Source organism: Chinchilla lanigera, unplaced genomic scaffold, assembly GCF_000276665.1.
Source record: "Chinchilla lanigera isolate Chin_1 unplaced genomic scaffold, ChiLan1.0 scaffold00182, whole genome shotgun sequence".
Lineage (NCBI taxonomy): Eukaryota > Metazoa > Chordata > Mammalia > Rodentia > Chinchillidae > Chinchilla > Chinchilla lanigera.
In genome coordinates this window covers 801440-824607 of record NW_004955583.1, presented here as the reverse complement: position 1 = coordinate 824607, position 23168 = coordinate 801440, and the positions used below count along the sequence as shown (strand labels likewise).

General features: G+C 55.2%; 1 protein-coding gene and 2 long non-coding RNA genes across 14 annotated transcripts in view; 1 reads left to right on the top strand and 2 right to left on the bottom strand.

The window, feature by feature from the left end:
• Ddr1 (discoidin domain receptor tyrosine kinase 1) overlaps positions 1-3715 on the bottom strand; it is a 17623-nt gene extending 13908 nt beyond the window's left edge. The window contains exon 1 of one of the 9 annotated variants that reach the window (XM_013509831.1): positions 3597-3715. The gene's annotated coding sequence lies outside the window, so the exon portion shown is untranslated. Of the gene's footprint in view, positions 1-367; positions 555-673; positions 884-968; positions 1073-2080; positions 2180-3596 lie in introns of those variants that run through there. The other 8 variants (XM_013509832.1, XM_013509833.1, XM_013509827.1 and 5 more) reach the window with 8 other exon arrangements.
• On the top strand, positions 3712-11413 carry LOC102020858. Of its 4 annotated transcripts, XR_001232503.1 has the most exons (4): positions 4791-5602; positions 5704-5812; positions 5897-5968; positions 6439-11413. It is a non-coding gene; the product is annotated as an uncharacterized LOC102020858 (long non-coding RNA). The 4 variants fall into 4 exon arrangements; XR_001232505.1 differs by adding an exon at positions 3712-3763 and having other exon boundaries at positions 5088-5602; positions 5704-11413; XR_001232504.1 differs by having other exon boundaries at positions 5704-5968; positions 7144-11413.
• Positions 11414-12496: 1083 nt separating this feature from the next.
• Positions 12497-13641, bottom strand: LOC106147571. Its single transcript, XR_001232506.1, has 3 exons — positions 13590-13641; positions 12733-12938; positions 12497-12647 (listed from the first exon to the last, which is right to left on the bottom strand). It is a non-coding gene; the product is annotated as an uncharacterized LOC106147571 (long non-coding RNA).
• Positions 13642-23168: the final 9527 nt, after the last annotated feature.

Below are 23168 nucleotides of genomic sequence, written 5' to 3'. Positions count from 1 at the left end.
CGCCCTGGCACCAGGAGGGCGCGGTTCCCACACGCCCGGAGCCGGAGCGGTCACCTGCCCAGCCGCCCGCCCACGCCGTTCCCGGCCACTGCTCCCGGCCCCCAGGATCTCGGGGGTGCGCGCTGCCGAGCTCCCGGGGCTTCCCCGAGCTTCCCGGGGGCCGATCCCTGGCCGGGAGAGGCGGGTGGTGGGGAGCAGGAAGAGGATCGCGGCACCCCGAAACCAGGCACAACCAAAAGGATGGTTGCGAGACCCCACACAGGAGCAGGCTGGGGGCACAGGAAGGACCGCAGGCCCGGGAGAGTCAGGCGGGCGCCCACCCCACGCGGCGCCGCCGTCAGCCCCGCCCCCGTCCACACCCCCACACCTGCCCGCCGCCCGGACAGCGTCGGGTCGCAGCGAGGTCCCCGGCGCGCTGCGGACCTCGCCCCGGGCACCTCAACGCTGAGGTCAACGCACAGCCAGCCCGGGGCAGCTTCCAGCAACAGTCCCGAGAAGCAGACACCAAGTCCCACCCAGACAAGGCCACGAAAGCCCCCGCGGGAAGGGCTGGCCCTTGGGAGAAGCCAGCGCCCCGCGAGCGCCAGTTCACAGACCCGAGGGCACGCCCGGCCGCCCGAGGGGCCTCCAGAGACAGCCCCGGCCCTGCGGGAGGCGGCCCCGCAGCACCTACCCCGCGCACAGCCGCTGGGAATCCGGACCCTGGAGCCCAGCCGGGTGGAGCCAGCTGGGGGCGGGGCCGAGGCTCTCCGGAGCCTCACCTGGCAGCCCGGCCCTTCCGAGCTGCTCAGAGGACAGCCCGGGGATGGCAGGCCTAGCGGCAGCGCCTCACACCCTGGCAGGACATTCCGCACCCCAGGCCCACGCCCACCGGGGCAGACGGGCCCACTGGGGACAGCAGAGGAAGCCAGAAACTCGCACCCCCTCTTCGCACTCTCGGGGAGAAATTCCCAGTCGGTGATGCCCACCTCACCCCTGCCCGGGGCTGGACGACGAAGGGCTGCAGGGCTGGGGCCCAGGCGTCAAGTGACAGCCGAAAGGGGGCTGGAGCCGGCTGGAATGTGGGGCCTGGAGCCGAGATTCTTAGGGGCCAGAGAGGGAAATCCCAGCCGTCCAGGGGCCCACCCAGCGGCGCCGGAAGCCAACAGAGCCTGCTCAGCCATCCCCGCCTCCCAGGGCCCATCTCCCACGCCGCGGCCAATCCGGGGGCACCAGGTCTCCTGGACCTCTAAGTCCCCCCCGCTGCCTCCCAGGTGCAGCAGCCGGGCTGCCCTGCCCTTCAGACCGCTGGCCTTTGCTGCCCAGGAAAGAGGACGTGAAACAGCTGAAAAAGTGGGAGGAGAGGCTGGTGGGAGAGAGGAGAGCCCGCGCGGCCACCACGGGCCAGCCGGGCAGGATGTGAGGGGCTGGACGGTGGAACACGCACACGCACACGCACGCACGCGCACACACAATCCTCTTCCCCAGGGAGGCAGCTGCCTGGGGGCAGGTTGGGTCAGCAGCTGGGGAGAGTGGGAAGCCCCTGGTGGGTGGGGAGCAGGGTGAGGGGGTGGAGGGGCCCTGGGGTGAGTACAAAGGGGAAACTGAGGCCTGGTGAGCACACAGCTCTGAGGGAAAGGCAGGCGGAGGTGAGTGGCGGGCAGCCTGGGGAGAGAGGAAGAGGGGACCCCCGGGCTCCGAGGGGCACCACGGTGAGGGCACTCACACAGGAGGCTGAGGCGGGGCAGACCAGGGCCTCGGGAGGAGCTGGACAGGGAGAGGGGTCGGGCTGCGGGGAGCCTGGAGGGCACAGAAGGGAAGTGAAAGGGGGAGAGGGAGGGGAGCGGGTGAAGCAGACTGGGGGGCACCGAGCTGGAACTGAGGCAGGCGGGGCTGGGCAGAGGCCAGGCCGGGGCTGAGGAAGGACAATGGACTGCAGGGGGCCCTGCGGCCCGGGGAGCCAGCCTCATCCCGCCACAGAGCTCGGCGGCCTCTGTCCTCCCGGTGGGCCCCGCCTGAGGCCGCATGTGGGCCCTGTGTCCCCTCCTCCCGCCGCACGTCCAGCCGCCGCTGGACCCTGGCTCTCAGCCTCCCCCCTCACCTCCAGCTCCGGCTTTTCCTGGGTCCCCGTCACCCCAGTCTCAGGCCTTGGGGTTCCGGCTCTGGAGCTGCCGAGGCTGCCTGGCTTTGTCCGAGCGTCCAGGGGCCGGGGCCCAGGAGCAGCTGCCCGGGCCAGCTGCGGCCGGCTTCGATGTGACCATGGCAACCCAGCCCGCTCCCCTTGCTGAGCCTCTCGGCCCCCGCAGAGAGGGAGGGGACAGCCCGGCCGAGAGAGGGAGAGGAGCTGAGAGCCATGAGAGGGAACCGGAGGGAGCCCCCGGACAAAGGGACCCCAGACAAAGGCGGGCCCGCGGCTGCCGCGCTGAAGAGCTGTCCCTCGGGCAGGCGGCATTTGGCCTCACAGACACGGCATGGGGGCAGCGGAGAGGGGGCTGGGGGGACCAGAGAGGGAGGAGAGAGATCAGAAGTGACCGCGGTGTCCTTTGGAGGCCTCCTTGCAGGTCCCCAGCCGTGCCCTTCCTCTCCCGGGACTTTGCTTGGCATCCTGGGAAGAAGCAGAAGCTTTTGCCGGCCACCTCCACTTTCCCAGGCGAGAGCTTCTCTGGTGGCACCTCGGCCACAGAAAGTACCGGGGACAAAGCTGCCCGTCTCCGGGAGCGCCCCTCACCTGCTAAACCGCACTGTCAAACGGTGCACCCCGTTCACCCCAGAGCCCCACGGAGGTGGCTGACCGGGCGGGGAGCGCTGGGCGGGCCCGGAGTCCTGGTGTCCCTCACAGCACGGGAGGGGAAGCCCAGCACCAAATGGGAGGGAGAAACTGACCAGCTGGCCCCCTCGCGCCTCCCTGGCCTGCGTCTCCTGCACCGGCTCCCCCACTCACCAGGGGGTCTCGGCATCTGTCGCGTTCAGGCCTAGCTGCTGAAGCAGCCACCCCGCTTCCCTGACCGCAGCCCGCAGTGGCCTTTGGAGGTCACTTGGCTCTCTGACTCTCCCTCTTTCGCTCATCAGCCGTTATTATCGCGGGGCACGGCTCGGACCCCAGAGCGCGAGGCGTGTGCATTCACAGGCCCGGCCCGGCGTAGACAGACTGCGGCTGCGGGAGCCAGGTGCTCCTGCACTCCGGAGGAGTCCGAGGGGCCTCAGATCAGGATAAGATTTGCAGAAAGCGAGGCAAGCTGAGCCCAGGGCGGTGCCGGCGGGGCTGTGAGGCCAGCTGGGGCTGCAAGCCGGTCCACAGGGGAGCGGGGCGACAGGGGCGCCCTCTGCCCCCGCGTAAGCTGCCTGGCCTGTTCCCAGAGTGAGGAGGAAAGGCGCGGGGCCTGGCCCGACAGGACAGGCCCGATTTGTGTTCCTTCCCACAGTACTTTCTGGCAGCAGCCGGTGGGGTGCGCGGTTCGGGGTAGTGGCTGTGGGGAAGGGGGCATCAGGCCAGATGCATCCTGCCTGTGTCCCCTGGTGGGTCCCCAGCCCCACGGAAGGGGTCTCCCTGCCCCCTGAGGTGGGTGCGGCCAGCGCTTCCTCAGAACAAAGCCAGGCCTGGAGAGGTTGGAACTTGCCTCGGTCCGTGGCGAGCTGCCGCTTCCCGCCCAGGACTTCGCTCAGGCTCCTGCTCCGCTCCGCGCTTGGTGACCGGGAGAGCCCTGGGGCCGGGAGCCTGGCCCTTGGTGGGCTTCACAGGTCCTGCAACGAACAGGGAGGCCACTGGGAGGCGCCCGCTGCACAGGTGACCCCGGCCAGCTTCTGGGACCGTGGAAGGCCACTCCGTGGGTTCGGTCTATGTTTTTGTTTTTGTTCTGCTTTTGAGACAGGGTCTCCCACTGTGGGCCCCGCTGGCCTCGAACTCACTGCATGGCCTGGCTGGCGACCGCAGGGTGCCCCTACACCCAGCTGAGAAAGGCTGGAGGTCCGCAGGTGTCCGCGGGGTGAATCGGTGCAGAACGCTGAACTGAGTAGCAGAGATGCTACCGTGTGGGGGCAGAGCCAGGCTCTCCACTGAGCCTCTGTCCCTCACAGCCTGTGGTTGTCTGTGGCCGTCAGGTCACCTGAGCCCATCGGGCCAGGCTCCATCTCAGCTCCACAGACTGCTGCTACCCGCCAGAGGGCGCCCGCTCCAGGGCGGGCTGGGACTGGAGAAGCTGGGGCGCACACACAGTACCACTTGCTCCCCTGTGGACCGGCTTGCAGCCCCAGCTGGCCTCACAGCCCTGCCGGCACCGCCCTGGGCTCAGCTTGCCTCGCTTTCTGCAAATCTTTTCCTGATCAGAGGCCCCTCGGACTCCTCCGGAGTGCAGGAGCACCTGGCTCCCACAGCCCCAGCTCCAAACCTTGGTCCTTGTGAGTCCAGAGCCCAGCGAGACTCACCTGACAAAGTTCTGGAGGGGGGCTGGGGATTTAGCTCAGCGGCAAAAAGCGCCTGCCTGGCAAGCGCAAGGTCGTGAGTTCGGTTCCCGGTACCGGAGAAAAAAAAAAAAAAAAAAAAAAAAAAAAAAAAAGTTCTGGAGGACTCTGTAATCTCCACTCCTTCAGAGTCCTTGGAGATCTGGGGATCTGGCCTTTAACTCTTGTAACTTCCTTCCTCTCCCAAGAGTACTGGTACCCAAATTGTTCTGGTTTGTGTACAGAGAATGCACCAAGATCCAAAATTGGCAAATGAAAGCCGGGCATGGTCATGCATGCCTGTAATTCCAGCAGTCAGGAGGCTAAGGCAGGAGGATTACCACAATTTCAAGGCCACCCTGGGCTACATAGTGAGCTCAAGGCCAGCCTGAACTACACAGCGAGACCCTGTCTCAAGAAACCAAAATGGAACAAACAAATAAAAGGCAAGTGTTTTACTTAAAGTCACGTTGGACATTAAATCAGGGCTAATCCACAGTATTTCTCAAACACGGGTCCCTGAACTCCAGCAGAACCATAAATCTGCCTGTGAAAATGATTAATTCCCTGTTTTCATGTCCTTGTAAGGTTTGAAAACAGTGTTTGAGCACAGGTAACTCGTCCTGGGCCTGCGCGTGCATGTCTGACTCGTGCTGTGTTTACCCACGTAGAGTTTCCATTGTCCCGGCTGCGTCTGCACCAGGGAGGCCAGCAGGCGAGCGCTGACATCTCCCTCGAGCTGGGAGCAGGTATGAGAAGGGAAGAGCTGAGTCACACCGGGCACGCGGTGAAGCACAAGTTCCAGAGAACCGGTCCCAGCGCTGTGCCTGCTGCCAACACAACTTCCTTTCAGAAAAACAGCCCTATTCGGGGTTTTCAATGAATGTTATTTTTTAAATTATCTTCCCACTTTTGTTTGTATTCATCCCTACTTTGTTTTGGTTTTATAAGACCTTAAATAGGAAGTACAAGGAATGCCTGGTTAGCTGTGCCTGCAGGCACGGTTTGCACACCCTTGGACGGTGTTTCTCAGAAAGCACGGCCTACCGGAAAATCATCAGCCTGGAAAACAGAGCTCAAATGTGCCAGCCGCAGTCAGCCTATCCAGGCCTTACCTGCCTTAGCCAGCAGCCCCCGAGCAAGAGAACAGTGAGGTGTAATCAGCAGGATGCAGGCCATCACCATGGTAACGATCAGCTAGGGCTTATTTTGCACTTAGGTCTTATTTTCAGGGAAACATGCAATTATAGAAATAGCTTAAGTCCATGAAAATTGTTTTCTTCACAGTGGGACTAAACCAAAACTTCAGGAGTCTCCAAGAAAACCTGACATAAATAAGTAAACGCAGGGCCGGGGACATAGTTCAGCGGCACAAGCGCCTGCCTGGAAGCACAAGGTCCCGAGTTTGATTCCCGGTACGAAAAAAATAAATAAATAAGTAAGTAAGTAAACACAAGATGAATGAGGCGTTCGCCTGCAGGTCAGGACCAGCTATGAATGATCCAAACACGCTCACAAGACTTGTCAAAGATCTCCCACCTGCAAGACCAAGGTGAGAAAGTTGGAATCTGGGCTCCTGGGCTATTGAGAGTGGGGGAGGGAAGCAGTGACACCTAAGTGAGGGGTCACAGGGCAGGCACGTCAAGGCGGGGGCCCGGCTTGCAGGACAGAATCAAGATCCAATGAGATGAGGGGCTGGGGATTTAGCTCAGTGGCACAGCGCCTGCCTGGCAAGCGCAAGGTTGTGAGTTCGATTCCCGTTACCGGAGAAAAACAAAAACAAAAAAAAAGATCCAGTGAGATGGCCTGGACTCCTGCTTAGGCTCTTTCCCTAATAAATACTCATAAATTTTAAAAGGAAATTTAGGTAGAAAGAAAAAAATAAGGTCCTTGGGCTGCAAGTGTCAGCTGCTTAAACAAAAGCCCTGGAAGGTTCTGGGTTAATTCTTGATGATGTCGTGGAGGACCCAACTTCTTGCCATCTTTGGGTTCCCCACTCTGAATGTGGAGTGTAATCCACAGCGCCCCTAGGCAGCGCCTCCAGTGCCCTCCCGGCACCCGCAGCGCCCCCGCGTGGACAATCCTGACCACACAGCTCTGTGCTGGCCCTGCATAGGCGGAAGAGCAGCCCTGAAATAAAATGTGTGAAACCCTTGCAGCAAGGAAGTGGGGTTGACTGCTCTGTGGGTTTAGCGGAATTTTCTGGGAAAAGCATCCGGAGAATCGGACACCTTTGGCAGGGGAACCGTCTGACGTGTCAAGGGCCTTGGATCTTATCCAGTGGGTTCCAGGAAGCCTTTTAAAAAACCCTGAGCCTGGGCACAGTCAGATGGAGGGCGGAATGAGATGAGATTAGGCACAGGTGGCGGAAAGGTTCTCCTGCGTCTCTGATTCCAAAGCTTGCACAGTAGGAGCCCCGAACGGGCGGGCGGCCGCAGATCACTGGAGCAGCAGGAACGGCTGCTCCTGGACCCTGCAGCAGGAGCCCGGGCCCTCAGCCGGGCGCGGAGCTGACCCCGTGGCTAGGCAGACTCGGCTCCTAACTGGGGACGGGATGGTGGAGCAGTCTGGAGGGTTCCGGGGCCAAGGTAGGAGGGGTAAGGCCACGGCAGTCAGAGAATCACACAGTGGGAGAGTCTGCTCCATAATCCCCGTCGGATCACCGTGTCCCATTCAGACCCCACAGGCTCCTATTAACCCATTTTTTGTCTGTACAATATTCACCAGGGTGGGAAACCAAAGTACATCTCTTGCACCTCTCAACTGGAGCCCAGGGAAACCCCTGGCAAGGACTTCTTGAGGACCTGTCCCTGCCTCAGAGATATGCTCGGGAGGTGGCCCAGGGTGCCCTCTGAGCCACTCCCCATCAAAGAAACCACTGCACTGCAGGCTTATCTTCAGAGAGCCAGTTTCCCATCATGCCTCTGGAATGCTCAGACCTCTCCACTCGGGAAGCCACCTGTCCACTCGCCCTCGGCCACACCAGGGCCAGGTGCAGTCTGCTAGCCACCTCTGGACATATTCTCCAGGCAGGAACCACATCAGAGCCAGGGTGACCCGCGGACTGAGAACCAGAGGAGGAAGGTGGGAAGGACGTTAGTCTGTAGCCATCTAATGGGGTCAGCCATTTAACTTATTAAATTGACTTTATAACATCAGCTTCAGAATACAGCACTTGCAAACTGCATGAAGTGATTCAGCTTCTGAAGGAATCTCTCACACAGTCCCATACGCCACATCTTAAAGTTTTCATGCTGTGAGTCTTCAGACTGGCAGACACAGAACAGGGGTGGGGAGTGAAGGTCCTAAGTTCTAAATCAATCAGAAGGGAAGCAAATCAAACAGGGATCTGAATTTTAGCGGTAAGGAATAGAATCATAATTTCAGTAACAACTCCTGACCAGCAAGCTCCAGTTCAGGGCTGGGGTAAGGCTGGAGGCCATCAGAGCAGAGGGAGCCTGGGGGCCTCAAGGCAGTGGTCTTCATCTCTGGCTCCTGCATGTGTCTGGAACTTTGGGATGAGGGTGGGGTAAGGGGTGAGTGAGAGCCGGCAAGACTGTTCGCGGATGCTGTTTGTGATCCACACCCACGGGCAGGCTCATGAACTGGCTGTATGTGTGCCTGGGAGCAGGGAGACTTCACACCATGGGGACTCCAAAGAAGGTTGGCATTCAGGATTTTCAGGGTCCAGGTCCAACCAGGGGCCATGGAATGAGCCGGTCACCACCACCATGGCCCCACAGCCCTGGTCATTGGAGTCCAGCAGGGTGCTCACAACACCAGCAGCAAGGCCCTTGTTGAACTGCTCAGCACCTCACACTCCAGCACATCCACTCCAGTGCCTCACACCTCAGCTCCTCACTTCTCAGCTCCTCACAATCCAACTCATCACACCTCAACACCTCACACCCACGTCCTCACACCCAGGTCCTCACACCCTAGTGCCTCACACCTCAGCTCCTCACACCACAGCTTCTCAGATTCCAGCTGCTCACACCTCAGATCCTGAAACCTCAGCATGTCACACTTCAGTTCCTCACACATCAGCTCCTCACAGCTCAGCTCCTCGCAACTCAACATTTCACACTTCAGTGCCTCACATCTCAGCTCCTCACACCTCAGCTCCTCGAAAGTCAGGTCCTCACACCCAGTTCCTCACACCTTGGCTCATCACACCTTGGCTCCTCATACCTCAACACCTCAAATCTCAGCTCTTCACACCTCAGCACCTCACACCTAAAATCCTCATATCCTAGCTCCTAACACCTCAGCTCCTCATGCCTCAGCTCCTCACAGCCCAGCTCTTCACACCCCAGCTCCTCACACCCCAGCACCTAACACATCTGCTCCTCGCCTCAGCTCCTCACACCTCAGCAAGTCAAACCTCAGCTCCTCACACCACAGCACCTTCCAGCCCAGCTGCTCACACTCCAGCTCTTCACACCTCAGCAGCTGACACATCAGCTCCTCATATCCCAACTCCGCACACCTCTATTCCTCACACCTCAGCTCCTCACAAGTCAGCACCTCACAACCCAGGTCCTCAGAGCTCAGTGCCTCATACCTCAGGTTCTCACACCTCAACATGTCACATCCCAGCTCCTCACACCCAAGCTCCTTACATCCCAGCTCCTCATACCCCAGCTCCTCAAACCTCAGCTCCTCACCTCAGCTGCTCACACCTCAGCTCCTCACACCTCACCACCTCACACTTCGGCTCCTCACACCTCACCATTTCACACTTCAGTGCCTCACATCTCAGCTCCTCAGACCTTAGCTCCTCACACCCCAGCACCTCACACCTTAGCTCTTCATCTCAGCCCTTCACACCTCAACTCCTAACACAGCTCCTAGCACCTCAACTCCTCACATTCCAGCTCCTAACAATTCAGCACCTCATACCCCAGCAGCTTACACCTCAGCTCTTCACACTTCAGCTCCTCCCACCTCAGCTCATGTCCCACCTCCAAACACCTCAACTCCTCACACTTTACCACTTCACACCCCAGCTCCTCAGACACTAGCACCTCACACCCCAGTAGCTCACACCTCAGCACACCTCAGCTCTTTACACTTCAACTCCTCAAATCTCAGCACGTCACACCTCAGCTCCTCACACCTCAGCTCCTTATATCCCAGCTCCTCACATCCCAGCTCCTAACACCTCAGCTGCTCACACCTCAGCACCTCACAGCCCTGCTCTTCACCTCAGGTCCTCACACCTCACTCCTCACACTTCAGCCCTGAAACCTGTGCTTCTTACAGCTCAGCATGTCCCCCCTCAGCTCCGCACACCTCAGGTCCTCACATCTCAGCCCCTCACACCCCAGTCCCTCACACCTCAGCTCCTCACATGCCACTTCCTACCACCTCAGTTCATCACACCTCAGCTGCTCACATCCCAGCTCCTCACACCTCAGCTCCTCCCACCTGCACAACTCACAACCCAGGTCCTCACACCTTGGCTCTTCACAACCCCAGTCCTCACACCTCAGCTCCTCGCAGCCCGGATCCTCACACCTCAACCTCTCATACCTCAGCCCCTCACACCTCACCTCCTCACACCTTAGTTCCTCACACCCTAGCTCCTCACACCTCAGCCCCTCAAACCTCAGCTTCTCACACCTCAGCTCCTCATACCCCAGGTCTTCACACCTCAGCTCCTCAAACCTCAGCTCCTCATACCTCAGTTCCTCAAATCCCAACTCCTAACACCTCAGCTCCTCCCACATCAGCTCCTCACACTTTAACACCTCTCACCTCAGCCCCTCAAACCTCAGCTCCTCACACCTCAGCACCTCTCACCTCAGCTCCTCACTCCTCAACACCTCACACCTCAGCTCCTTACCCCTTAGCTCCTTATTCCGGCTCCTCTCACTCCTTCCCCAGCTTCTCCCCTGTCCTTCCCTCCTCACCCACCCTCTTCCATTCATCTTTTCACAGAGTTCCTCACTCCTCAAGCTCCTGCATCAGGGTACCTGCTTTCTCCCGCCTGTGTCCTCATCCCTCTTATATTTTGGGGGTCACTGTATTGCCTGGACGGTCTCTCCTCTACATTGTCCTGCCGCCAGAAGCAAGAAGTTTGGAAACAGTGTGTTGGATGGGAAGGGAGGCCTGTCTTGGGAGTAGTGTTTGTGTCCCATTTTCTCTGGGTGTGGAGGCAAATCAGACACTTCCAGCACAGTAAGGGTTAATGTCCTCCACAGACCACAGCAGGGTGGGTGGGGGCTGGAGGCCCAGGGGAAGGCAGGCTGTCAGGGTCTGTTTGCTTGAGAATTGACAGGCTTTAGACAAAACTCACCCAAGCAGAAGCAGCAGCCAGGCATGATGAACTTGACCCAGTAAAAAAGTCTTGGACGTTAAACCCTAAGTGCTTGCTTTGTTTGTGAGTGCAGTTTTGGTCTTGCACCAGACTCTCAACTCCAGGGACACAGAGACTGTGCTTATCTTGTGTACCATGCGGCTAGTGTGGAAAAAGAATTCCGGAAATGTTTGTTGAATAAAAAGAGTAAGTGTACATTGCTTGTCAACACCTCTGACCCCCATCCCAGGCAAAGACAAGGCGGAGTGTCCACGTGGGTGTTCTGGTTCTGTTCTGCAAGACTCTGCACCGGCGGGTCTGGGAGCCCCTTGCGAGAAATGTGAGAGAGAGAGAGAGAGAAATCCTCCCCACCCTGTAATACTTTCTTGCCCAGGGCAGACCCGGGTTCCAGCTCCTCAAACCCATGCCCAGCTGCATGTGGTCCTGGGTTGGAGCAGAATCCTGACAGCGAGAAAACACAGCCTAGTGACTCAGGGGTGTTGATTCCCCTGTGGTCAGGGGCTGGCCTTGGTATCTGGAAAGCAAACAGTAGCTCTCACACAAGACAAAGCTGCTCAAAAATCTAAACCTTAGCCAGATGCCGTGTTGCACATTTGTAACTCTAGCTACTTGGGAGACTGAGATAAGAGGATCACAACTTCAAGGCCAACCTGGGCAACTTGGTGAGACCTTATCAATAAATAAATGAATAAAAATTTTTTAAAAATTTTAAAACCTTAAAAGGCTAGGGATGCACTTTTTTTGGGGGGGGGATACACTTTTGTGTGAGGCCCTGTGTTGAATCCCCAGTACCACAAAAATTAAGTAAATATGTAAATAAATAAATATAAATGTTTGAACCTTTTCCTAAATAAAAGAGTCGGGTACTGAAGGCAGAAGCCAGAGTCCCTGGGCATTCCCACTCCTGAGAATCTCCCCATAAAGATGAGACCACGGGGACTGGGTGCAGCTCAGGAGCAAGGTGCATGCTTAGCATGCATGAGAACCTGATTTGAATTCCCTATACAAAAAAAATGAGACCACAGACTGGAGCAGGAAGGGGGAAGGCACCGGCTGCCGGAGGAAATCTAAGGTGGGTGTCACCCTCCTGTCACGCCCAGAGAGGCGGCCTTCAGCGGACCCTCTCAGAGTCTGTGTGTACTCTCTGCTTTTGAGGGCAGGGTGAGCTGGTGGCTGGCTCATGTCTGGAAAGAAAAAGCACCAGGAGGCTGCTCTCTGCCCTGGTGATAGAACAAAGGAGAATGAGGGGCTGGGGGCCTGCTAGCCTTCCAAGATTGGGGCCTGAGGGGGTTTGATTTAAGGACAAGTGCCAGCAGCATAAGCATCTGCCTGGCAAGTGCAAGATCCTGAGTTCAATTCCCGGTATAAAAAAAAAAAAAAATCAGTTGATTTACAGACAAGATGTGGGGCGGTGTACAGACAGCAGGCACAGGATTATGTTAGATTCTGCCCCAAAGGGTCACATGAATAGCTTCAGTGATCCAAAAGAGGGATCCTAGAAGCTACAGGAGGACATTTGGCTGACTAGGCTAAGGAACGGCTCCACCTGCGTCAAGGAGTCAGGAGATGAGCGATCCCAGCAAAGGGAGAGTGTTATCTCAAGAGCATTGATGAAAGTGCCAATAAGAGGGAATCAGCTATGCCTGCCCACATGGGGAGGGCCGACGCCATCCCACAGCAGCTCTCGCCAGAGAAGTCCCCTTCTGGTGTCTTAGTCACTTTCCTCATGACCAAGACACAACACCTGTCACCCACAGCTTAGGGAAGGACAGTTTTACTTTGGTTCACGGTTTCAGAAGTTGCAGTCCATGGCTCACCAGCTGTAACGCAGAAGCGGCATGGTGGAAGGGCCTGGGCAGAGGAGAGCCGCTCACATCATGGCAGCCAGGAAAGAGAGCAAAGGGAGGAGCTGGGGAGGGGAGCAAGATGCACTCTCTCAGATCAGAGTCCAGTGACCACCTCCACCCAGGCCCCACCTCCAACAGCACACTTACCTGCATAACTCATTACTGGATGAGTCCCCCGAGGAGCGCTTGCCCCTGTGATCCAGTCACTTTCCAAAAGCCCACCTCTGAGCAATGGGAGTTTGGAAGGCATTCATGATCAGACCAAAGCACCCAGCCTCTCCCTCACACACGCCATCCCTGGAGAGGTCCCAGGTCCAAGGCATCAGCATGAGAGAGGAGGGACGGAAGCACACCTGCAAAACAAGCCTGTGTGGTTAGTACAGGAAGTCCCCAGCTAACTAGCAAGCTCAGTTCTGGGAGAATTGTTCAGAAGTCAGATTCACTCACAAGCTGACAAAGTGGGTCTCATACGGTACACAGTGAAAGTTCACAACTCAAATGTGTATAAGTCGGGGGTTTACTGCAGACACTCCACGGTGCTGTTGAGGACCCCTCTTCCTTCTGCCCTGCTGCTCTGCCACTCCCCGAGGGCTGCCATTGTGTTTCACATTTGAAAAGCTGAAACAGCACTAACTCCATTTCAGCTGGTTCCCTCTCCTAGCCAGGGAAGGGAGTATTGCATCAGCCATTTGAAAACAAAAGGTTGTTGCTGCTTCTGATCCTGTTGGTCAGAAGTTAGAGACACAGCCATACCTCGCTGCAAGGGATGCTGGGAAAGATAATCTTTATTAGGGTGGCTACAAGAACAAAAATTTGAAAGTCCTGTTACCTAGGAGAGGAGCGTGGGTGTTGGGGCACAATAGCACAAAGTAGGAAATAAGAGACCATCACCATGCACCTGAAAGGGAAAAGACCCCACATTTAAATAAAATGTGGTATCTTTACCATTACATGAGATTGAGCCGTGTAATTATAGATTTGTGGAATTACAGTGATCAGATTACCTTTGAAATGTCATCAAACCTGCTCCAAATTGTGAGGGACAGAAAAAACAAACCTCACACAATGGACTGAAAGGGACAGAGAGAAATGCAAATAAAGTTGCTTCCTCCTCCCACTTTCCCTTGGTGAGGCTAGGCAAAGCGGTGGTAACAAAAGGAGCTTGCTCTGAGCGACTTCTTCGAAGATGACAGTATACAATGCATTAATGTTGTTATTCTCCTATTATTCTGTTATGAATTTCTGTTTTACTTTTTCCAATAAAAGACCCTAAGGTTTCACACAAGCTGGTTAGAACTGTACACGCAGTGTGCGTGTGCTCATGAACCCGTGAGCTCACCGCTGGCGGCTGGCAGAGCTGCCTCTTGTTGCAGCCGCACCCATCCACCCCCTGGACCTCGGGCACACACCTGGGGGTAGCAGCTGGAGTCTCTCCACCACTCTGCCCCGGAGCTAGTCACTTAAAAACAAAGAAAAGTGTGTACTGAGGAGCAACCGACACGCAGCGAACCACACAGATGTAAACAGCACATACTGACAAGCTCAGTCCTGCAAAAACCAACACCATGCTCAAGACAGTACACATCCCCACACGCCAGCGCATGGTGCCTGCGCCTCCCTAGCCCAGGCCAGAAACCACGGATCTGCTTTCTGTCTCTGTAGATTCATTTGCCTTTTCTAGAGTTTTACATAAATGAAACCATACAGGGTACAGTCTTTCTTGGTCTGGTTTATTTCACTTCGGCTGTCAGCTTTGCAGATGGTGTGGAAGGCCGTCCAGCTCAGAGAACCCTGCAAGAGTCACGCTGCTGGCCTGAGCACAAATTGGGTGCCGCGAATCTTGTCAAGCTGTATAATTTTTCTGCACAGGTGCCAAGATTACTTTCTGACTAATAGACCTTTCTTAATCCAAAACAAGAATTATCTGCACTCGCAATTGCTTGCCAAAATATACAACCTTGAACATCAACCCTCTTTTACTTCCCCCCACCAATTCTTAAAACTCAGTAAAGGAAAATAAAGCAGAGAGGAATCCTGAAGATACACAGTCCTTCGCTCCCACTCTGGGGAGTATACAGTTTCAGACACTTGTAGCACCGTGGATTTTGACTGGGCTGTTTCAGACCTTCATAGAATCCCTCATAATGAATTGTGCCTTGGCACTGTGCTCTCAGCTCCCCGGGACCCAGTAAGAATCGGATATAGTGCTGAAGAATTTATGGGTGACACGGCACATCTGGAATTTGTTTGAAAGGATATCCAGAAAAAAGTGGGAGGGGTAGACGGAGTGAGTACAGCCCATCCCTGGCTGTCCCTAAAGCTTTGGGAGAGTAGAGTCATGTTCATGACATTCATCTCACGGCTTTTGTGCATGTTTGAAAATTACTATCATAAGCAATTCTGCCAAACACAAGTAAGAAATTCCCCCCTGTCTTCATTATAGGGATATTGTTTAAGACACTTGGTTATTCATCATTTTCAAACAGGTACGTTTTAGGTGAGAAATTAAGGGTAATTTTAAGGCTTAACTAAAGTAATAACTTACTCAGTCCAACTTGGTTCAGAGTAAGCAGCAACTATGCAATGATTATTTATTATATTATGATTTCACCAGAACTGACTCGTGGGTATTAGAAGCCAGACCTACTGGAACTGGGATGTTTTCTCTGATATTGGACAGAGAGCGAAGGGAACGTGTCATTCTTCCGAGAAGTTCGTTGTAGGTGGTTTTCTGGGGGCCTTGTGGATTTAGGCGTTTTATGAAAGAACCCTCAACACTGCCAGAGCCTCCATCTGGAAGGTAAAAATTTAGGACAAAATATTAAAAGAGTAATACCCCATGACCAGCCAAGAGTACAAAGACAGCTTAATATTTTCAAATTCATCATGAATGTAAGCCAAGGAAATAAAACATGGAAATTTGATAAAAATTAGACAATCAGTATACATTTTTAATATAATTCTTAGAACCTGGGACTAGGGGCTGGGGATTTAGCTCAGCGGCAAAAGCGCCTGCCTGGCAAGTGCAAGGTCATGAGTTCGGTTCCCGGTACCGGAGAAAAACCAAAAAAAAAAAAAAGAGAACCTGGGAATAAAAAGGTATTTTCTTCTGTTAAAGGATATTTATTTCAGGGCTGGGGATTTAGCTCAGCGGCGCAGCGCCTGCCTGGCAAGAGCAAGGTTGTGAGTTCGATTCCTGGTACCAGAACAAAACAAATAAATAAATAAAAGATATTTATTTCAAATAAACAACCAATATAATATTCACTGAAGTATTCCTAGTACATCAAGAATGAGGCAAATTTCCCACTTATAGTGACTATCACTACTCCATTTCCTAAACAGTCACATACAAAGGCCTGTGCTGATGATTTAGGAGAAATGTTACTCCTGACCTGTTAGATGTCAAATATGCTGAGTTTGTGGTCTCACAACATCCAGGAATGAGGTCAGGAACTAAACAAGAAGTTAGGAGAGTTTTATTAGAAATAACAGGAGAAGAATAGCTCCTGGATTTCAAGGAGGGGTTCCAAGTGGGTGACCACCAAGGCCCTTTGTCAGGGCAATTTATACAGCAAAGTTACAACATGGGTACAACATGGGTCAGACTACAATCAATCTACAAGATTACAAGGACAGCTGCTTAGCTGATATTGACCCAGTAGGGAAATGAGTCATGTAGCAGGGTCCCTGGAAAGAACAGAGGTGTTTTCGGGAAGGGACAGGTGGGGATGCTCTGTTCACCCACCTGGGCATCTGATGCCTGTCTGGACTTCCTGGACCAGGTGGTGCTAATCACAGTCTAACCTCAAGCTGCCACTTATCCTCAGGAGGCTGCAGGCATGGCCACTGGACCTCCACCTTGCATTTCTTTTTTCTTTTTTCTTTTTTGTCTTTTTGAGACAGGGTGTCACTATGCAGTTCAGGCTGGCCATGAGCTCACTTTGTAGCCCAGGCTAGTCGCAAACTCATAACAATCCTCCTGTTGGGGCTGGGGATTTAGCTCAGAGGCACAGCGCCTGCCTGGCAAGCGCAAGGTCGTGAGTTCGATTCCCGGTACCGGGGATGGCGGGGGAACAATCCTCCTGCCTCAGCCTCCCGAGTGCTGGATTACAGGCATGTACCACCACACCCGGCTTCCACCTTGCATTTCCATCCACGGTCTTGATGTCTTTATTTCCTGTGCTGACTTTGAGAGCCCACGCCCTCTGACTGTGTATTAATGTTTATCTTGTTAGTGTTCCACAGAACTGACGCAAGACATCACCACAGGGGCAGGTAGCAGAAGAGGCCTCTACCCACCCTGCAGGGAAGCCAGGTGAGAGAGGAAGGTGCTGGGGCCCCCATGTTGGCTTCGTGGTGCACCCCCAGTGACCCCTCGTGTTCATGACCCCCAAAAAGGTGGCACCACAAGTCACCAACCAAGCCCTTAGCACGTGGGCTTTTGGGGAACACTGCAGACCCAACCGATAGCAATTTGTCTGCTGCGTACTGAAGTGTGAACCCCTTAAAGCTCCTGTGATAAGTGGTATCTGGAGACATGTCAACCTTTTTCATCTCTGTTCTCTGGTATAATATTATCTTTTTACAACCCTGTGTACAATACAATAATTTAACTGCCCTTTGTCCCTGGTACCTAGTGGAAGGGAACTTCCTTGAAAGTATCTTTTCTTTCTTTCTTTCTTTCTTTCTTTTCTTTTTTTTTTTTTTTTTTTTTGGTTTTTTGAGACAGGATCTTATTGTGTAGCCCAGGCTGGCCTTGAACTGGCAGCAATCCTCCTGCTTCAGCCTCCTAAGTACTGGGATCTCAGGCATGTACCATCACTCCTGATCAGAAGTTCTTGGATAATAGAAGTCTTTGTTATTCAGCAGCCACTTGGATCACATGTGGGTTTATGCTAAAAGAGCACCCAGAATGGGGTCTCGTCCCCAAAAAGACCAGTGGTACTTAAATGATCAGGTCTTTGAGCCAAGCCCCACCTCCACCGGAAGGGGGCCCAAGGGCTGAACTCAGTCATGCGGCCCATGGGCCAGGCCAGTCGTCTTCAGGGAAGGAAAACTGGATGCCAGCGTCGGGCAGAGCTGCCTGGGTGGGGAGGTCACTGCGCTGGGGTCGGGTGGGGTGACAGGACGGAACACTGCGTCTGGGGCTCCCCGGTGTGAGCTCTGCGTGTCTGCCCTTGGCTGTTCCTCCAGGCCATGCCCGCTACAATAAAGCTGTAATCTGAGGCACAGCGTTGCCCTGGGCTCTGTAAGGCACTCTAGCGAGCCCCAAAGCCATGGGAGCGCCCAGCCCTGAAGCCAGTCTGCAGAGGCCGCATGTCCCAGAGTCATGCCGCGCCGGAAGCAAGGACAGTCTGGGCAGCCGGTGGCCGCAGCCTGGCGCACTCTGAGCGCGGCGTGTGGGTCAGAGCTGCGCTGCGGGTCTTGGCCACCGCGTCCTCGGCGCTCCCTGGGGTGGGCCTCGCTGCAGTGTCCCCGTGTGGCTGATTTCATAAAGGCTGGCGGCGGGAAGGAGGAGTCGCCCTCACAGCCCCAGCGCCGGGGGTCCTCCTCCTGCAGCTGCACGATGCCTCACTCACCCACTCCCGCTCTGGCTCTTGTCTCTGGTTTTCTCCGACCACCCGCATTTCAGCACACACGCACAATGGCAGGAGTGCGGGTGTGCACCCAGCGCATTCCCCTCCTCCCGTCCCCCGGACTCTCGGTTCCGCTTCTGTCTGCGATCCTCGTCTCCTGACCACGCACCAAGGTTTCTGCCCTGCGGTCGCCTTTGTCTTGAACACAGCATCGAATGGGGCCCACGGAACACACGGGTGAGGGCCAGCGCACCACAGGGGTCATGGCCACGAAAACGAAGTACACGTGCTCCAGTCCCCGAACCAGAGCGGACATTTGACTCGAGTTTTCACCTGGTCCCGAGAAAGGCTGCCCCCCACTGAGCCACAAAGGCCCGGCTGCACCCCTCCAAACTTTCTTCTGAGCGGAGGATCCCTGGGAGGACCCTTGGTCACGGGGCGTCCCGTCTTCCCGCCCACTGCAGTTCTGCTCGGCGACACCGGCAGCCCAGGCCTTCAGCCGGGCGCGTTCCTTGCCTTCCCGGGCTGATTCAGTGGCATCGGTCTGCGCTGGCTGCTTGGATCCGAGTCCTAACGAAGTCCTTCACCACCAACCGCCGCGATGGCGCGTGGCACCCTCACCACCCACGTTTCCAGGTTCATTCGGCCTGTCCGGGAGGGAGCGACCCGGCCTGCAGCGCTCTGGGCGCTTTAACTCGCTCATTCAGGTCACCGTGCCTGGCGCAGTCCTCCAGAGCCGACTGGGCTTCCCGCCGCAGCCCCCATCTGCGTGACGGGAAAAGGAACAGACGCCCCCTTCCCTGAAAGCTCACTTGGAGGGGACCCTTGCAGCATAACCCGCTGAGCGCTGTGGCTGTGGGAGCAGCACTGTCGCTGGCTGTTGCTGCCACAGTCCATCCTGCCAGACGCATTTCTTTTTTTTTTGTCTTTTGAGACAGGGTCTCGCTGTGCAGTTTAGGCCGGACTTGAGCTCACTTTGTAGCCCAGGCCGGTCTCAAACTCGCAATGATCCTCCTGCCTCTGCCTCCCGTGTGCTGGGGTTACAGGCGTGCGCCACCACGCTCTGCTCCAGCCACATTTCTTCCATTCACCCGCTGCTTGGTGTCTCCACGGCTGACCTGCTCCCTCCTAGCCCCCTAGCTCCCCGCAGAGTGGCAGAGAAAATTAGACCCTAAGGGAAATCTTGTTTTAATCTGGCATAAAGTTTCAAAAGTCGCATAAGTCCTAAATGAGACCTCAGCAGGACCCCCGGTATGATGTGTTAGCAGACAAGACGAACCGGATGTTCTACCTTGCACCTCTCCGTATTTTTGGTTACTCTTCATGGTGGTTGGTTTTGTGTGTCACCTACACTGAGCTCAGGGACCTCCACCCACAGCCCACACAACACTATTTCCCGTGTTTCTCAAAGAAACTGGCATTCAAAAGGTGAAGAAAGGCCAGGTGTGGTGGTGCACGCCTGTAATCTCAGCACTTGGGAGGCTGAGGCAGGAGGATTGCTGCAAGCTTGAGGCCAGCCTCAAACTGTAGTGAGTTCAAGGCCAGGCTGCACTACACAACAAGACCGTCTCAAAAAACAAAAAAAAAAAACAAAGGTGAAGAAGACCCATGCCCTCTGCAATGTGGGTGGCACCCTGTAAGCTGTGAGGGTCTGAAAGGTATAGAAAGGTAGAGGAAGGGTGTGTCGCCCTCACCTGCACTGGGACAGCCGTGCTTCTCCACCCCTGACCTCTGGACTCAGGCTGAATTACACACCCCACTCTCCTGGCTCCCAGCCTGCAGTGACAGATGTGAGGCCTCCCTCCCTCCACATCAGACGGGCGGTTCCTCACACCACGCACACACGCCCACTGGTGGAGAACCCGAGCACACTCCTCACCCAGTCCTGTTATCTGAAGGCCCGCCGTGCCCCACAGCCCCCAACTGCCATCAGAAGTTCCCCTCACAGCTGTGCACCATGGCACACATCTGTAATTCTAGCCTCTGGGGGGGTGAAGCAGGAGGACTGCAAGTTTGAGGCCAGCCTGGGCAAGTTAGCAAGAGCCTGTCTCAAATGAAAAATAAAATGGGCTGGGATGTAGTTCAGTGTAAAGGTCCTGGGTTCAATCCCCAGTACTGCAAAGAGTTAAAAAAAAAAAAGAGAGAGAAATCCCTGACCATTGGAGGGAAAGGACAGAAATCCAGACTTCTTAACCTGTGTATAGGCTATGGTCCATACTTCGTGTGTCACCTCCAAGGTGAAGACAGTGTGTCCCCCCCACACTCCTGTGGCTCCCTCCTGTGCCCCCCGCAGCCCACGCTGGTTGCTCGAACTGAGGCGGGGAATTAGGGCGTTGCAAACTGACTGAGCAAGTGGGCGTGGCCTGCTGGACGCTTGGTCAGCCAATCAGAGAGCGTGGCCTTCAGTTCCTCTCTGAGCGCTCGCAGGTTCTCAGCAGGACCTCGCAGGGTGACCTCAGCCCGAGGAGCAGGGTTCCAGGACGCTGTCAGGTTTCCTCCAGATTTGGATAGTGTGAAAGGACGCAGATGCCACAGGAACCCTCTGCGGTGGCTTCCCTCTCACTGGCCAGCCCTGCATCTTCCAGGTTTTTGTGTTGTGTTGTGTTGTGTTGTGTTGTGTTGTGCTTTGTTTTGTTTTGTTTGAGACAGGGTCTCACTATGAGCCCAGGCAGGCCTTGAACTCACAGTGATCCTCCTGCCTCAGCCTCCCAGTGCAAGTGCTGGGGCTACAGGTGTGTGTTACCACCCCCGCCGTCCAGGTTGTACTTTTGCCGTGCTTTTTCCTCTTTCACTGGGCCCAAGCTCCCTCTGCAGAGCCAGTTTCTCCCTCTCTCTTCACTTTTACTTTATCTAATAAACTTGGCCATTGCCTTTTGCTCGTTGTGTTCAATTCTTTGTTCTAGATGAGAAGAACCTAGAATCTAACCCCAGAGGAGGGGCCGGGGATATAGTGCAGCGGCACAAGTGCCTTCCCATAAAGGGCAAAGTCCTGAGTTCAATTCCCAGTACCAAAAAAAAAAAACTCCAGAGGGAGAGGTAAGGGAGACGCTTTAATAACATTCTCGCCCGCAGGGGGCACTTACCTGCTTTTAGCTGGGCCACACTTGCCCTGCAGAGCATGTTTCTTTTCCTACCATTAATAAATGCAAAACCTCACTGCCTTTTGCTTTTGTCCTGACTAATTCTTTATTCACGACAGAAAGAACCTAGAAAACACCTCTAGAAGGAGTCTCCACAATCCTAGGACCTGGTAACAAAACTGTTGTGGAGAGGGGCTGGGGATTTAGCTCAGCGGTACAGCGCCTGCCTGGCAAGCGCAATGTCATGAGTTCAATTCCTGATACCGGGGAGAGAAAAAAAAAAAAACTGTTGTGGACAATCCGGATTCTGCCTTGTTTTTAAATTAAGTGGTTTATTAGAGCCTATTTATTTATTTATTTTTAGAGCCCTTTTTAAATATCATACATGGCCGGACATGGTGGCACATACCTGTAATCCCAGCACTCAGGAGGCTGAGGCAAGAGGATCGTTATGAGTTCAAGACCAGCCTAGGCTACAAAGTGAGCTCAAGGCCAGCCTGAACTGCAAGACCCTGTCTCAAAAAGACAAAAAAAAAATCATGCACAAAGCAACTTTTTTTTTGTGGTACCAGGGATCAAACTCAGGACCTTGCACTTGCCAGGCAGGCACTTATGCCACTAAGCTATATCACTGGCCCAAAAGCAAGTTTCTTTTTTTAAAGAAACTCTTCAACCTCTCAGTGAGAAATTCAGTATACATCTTTTTGTTTAAATACCCTGACTTGTATGTGAGCAGTACCCCGCAGGACCCAAGCAATCTTACATAGTGTTGAACTCGATCCGTCATAGACAACTGGTTAGTTATCACTGGGTCTGTGGACAAAATCAGTTAGGGATCTCCTGTGAGAGTCATAGTTTAAAATGTTACATGAGGGTCCACGGGGCGAGTCTCTATAATCGCATCTACTCAGGAGGCTGAGACAGGAGGATAGTAAGTTCGAGGCCATCCGGGGCAGTTCAGTAAGACCCTCCTCCCTTCTCAAAGACAAAAAAAAGTAAATGCATAAATATGTTTTTTATTTTTTTAAATGTCAACAACTGTTTCTTAGAACCAGCATTCACGGTCTCAGGTTAGGAGCTGACAGTTCGAACAACAGCTGCAGATGACAAACTGGGGTGTTTGGGGGAAGCTTTTGCTGGAAGGGACGGGGAGGGTGAGCTCCGAGGTGGGGAGTCTGGGTCAGGCGCTGGAGGAGCAGGAAGGTGGGGAGCAGGGAGGATGGAAGAAAGGGAGGGCTTTGCCGCTGAGGGCCTGGTCACGGGGCGGGGGCCCCCCACACACCCCCAGGTGGCCTCGGCAGGTCCCGCCTGGGTCCCAAGGCGCAGCGCAGCTGGCGGCCGTGGCCAGGCCCCACTTCCCCTTGGGCGGTCTTCGGAGGAGTGGTCTCTGCAGCGCCAGGGCGTGCTGACGCCCCAGGGACCGCTCCGGAGCCGGGCCGCCGCCCCCGCCTTCCCGTCCCGGCCGGAGCCTGCGTGCGGCCGCACGGCGCCCGGGACACCGACTGCGCTGGTCTCTCTGCCCGCTCCCCAGCACCTCGGATTCTCCGCATTCCAGGGAGGGAGTGAGCTGCCCCAGCTGCCTGGGAGGAGGGAGCCGCATTCCTCGCAAGCCTTGAGGGAGAAGGGGAAGGAGACGGGGAGGGAGCCCGCCTGCGTCCTGCCCGGGCGCCCGCCCAGCTTCCCGGCCGGGCCAGAGGCTCTCTGCACCGCAGCGGCTCGGGACTTTCTCCTCCTCCCTGGCCTCTTGCCCTCGCTGTGTTGCCTTTGCCGGCTCCACCGCCTCCCTCCGCCTTCTTCCCACCTTGTCCCCTCTTTGCTCTTTGCTCTTGCATCCACTTTTGGCTTTATAGGTTTTGCTAAGATTGTGCTCAGGCTGGGAGGGGTGGTGAGGGAAGAGAGAAGAGTAAAGGTTTTGACCTTTTTT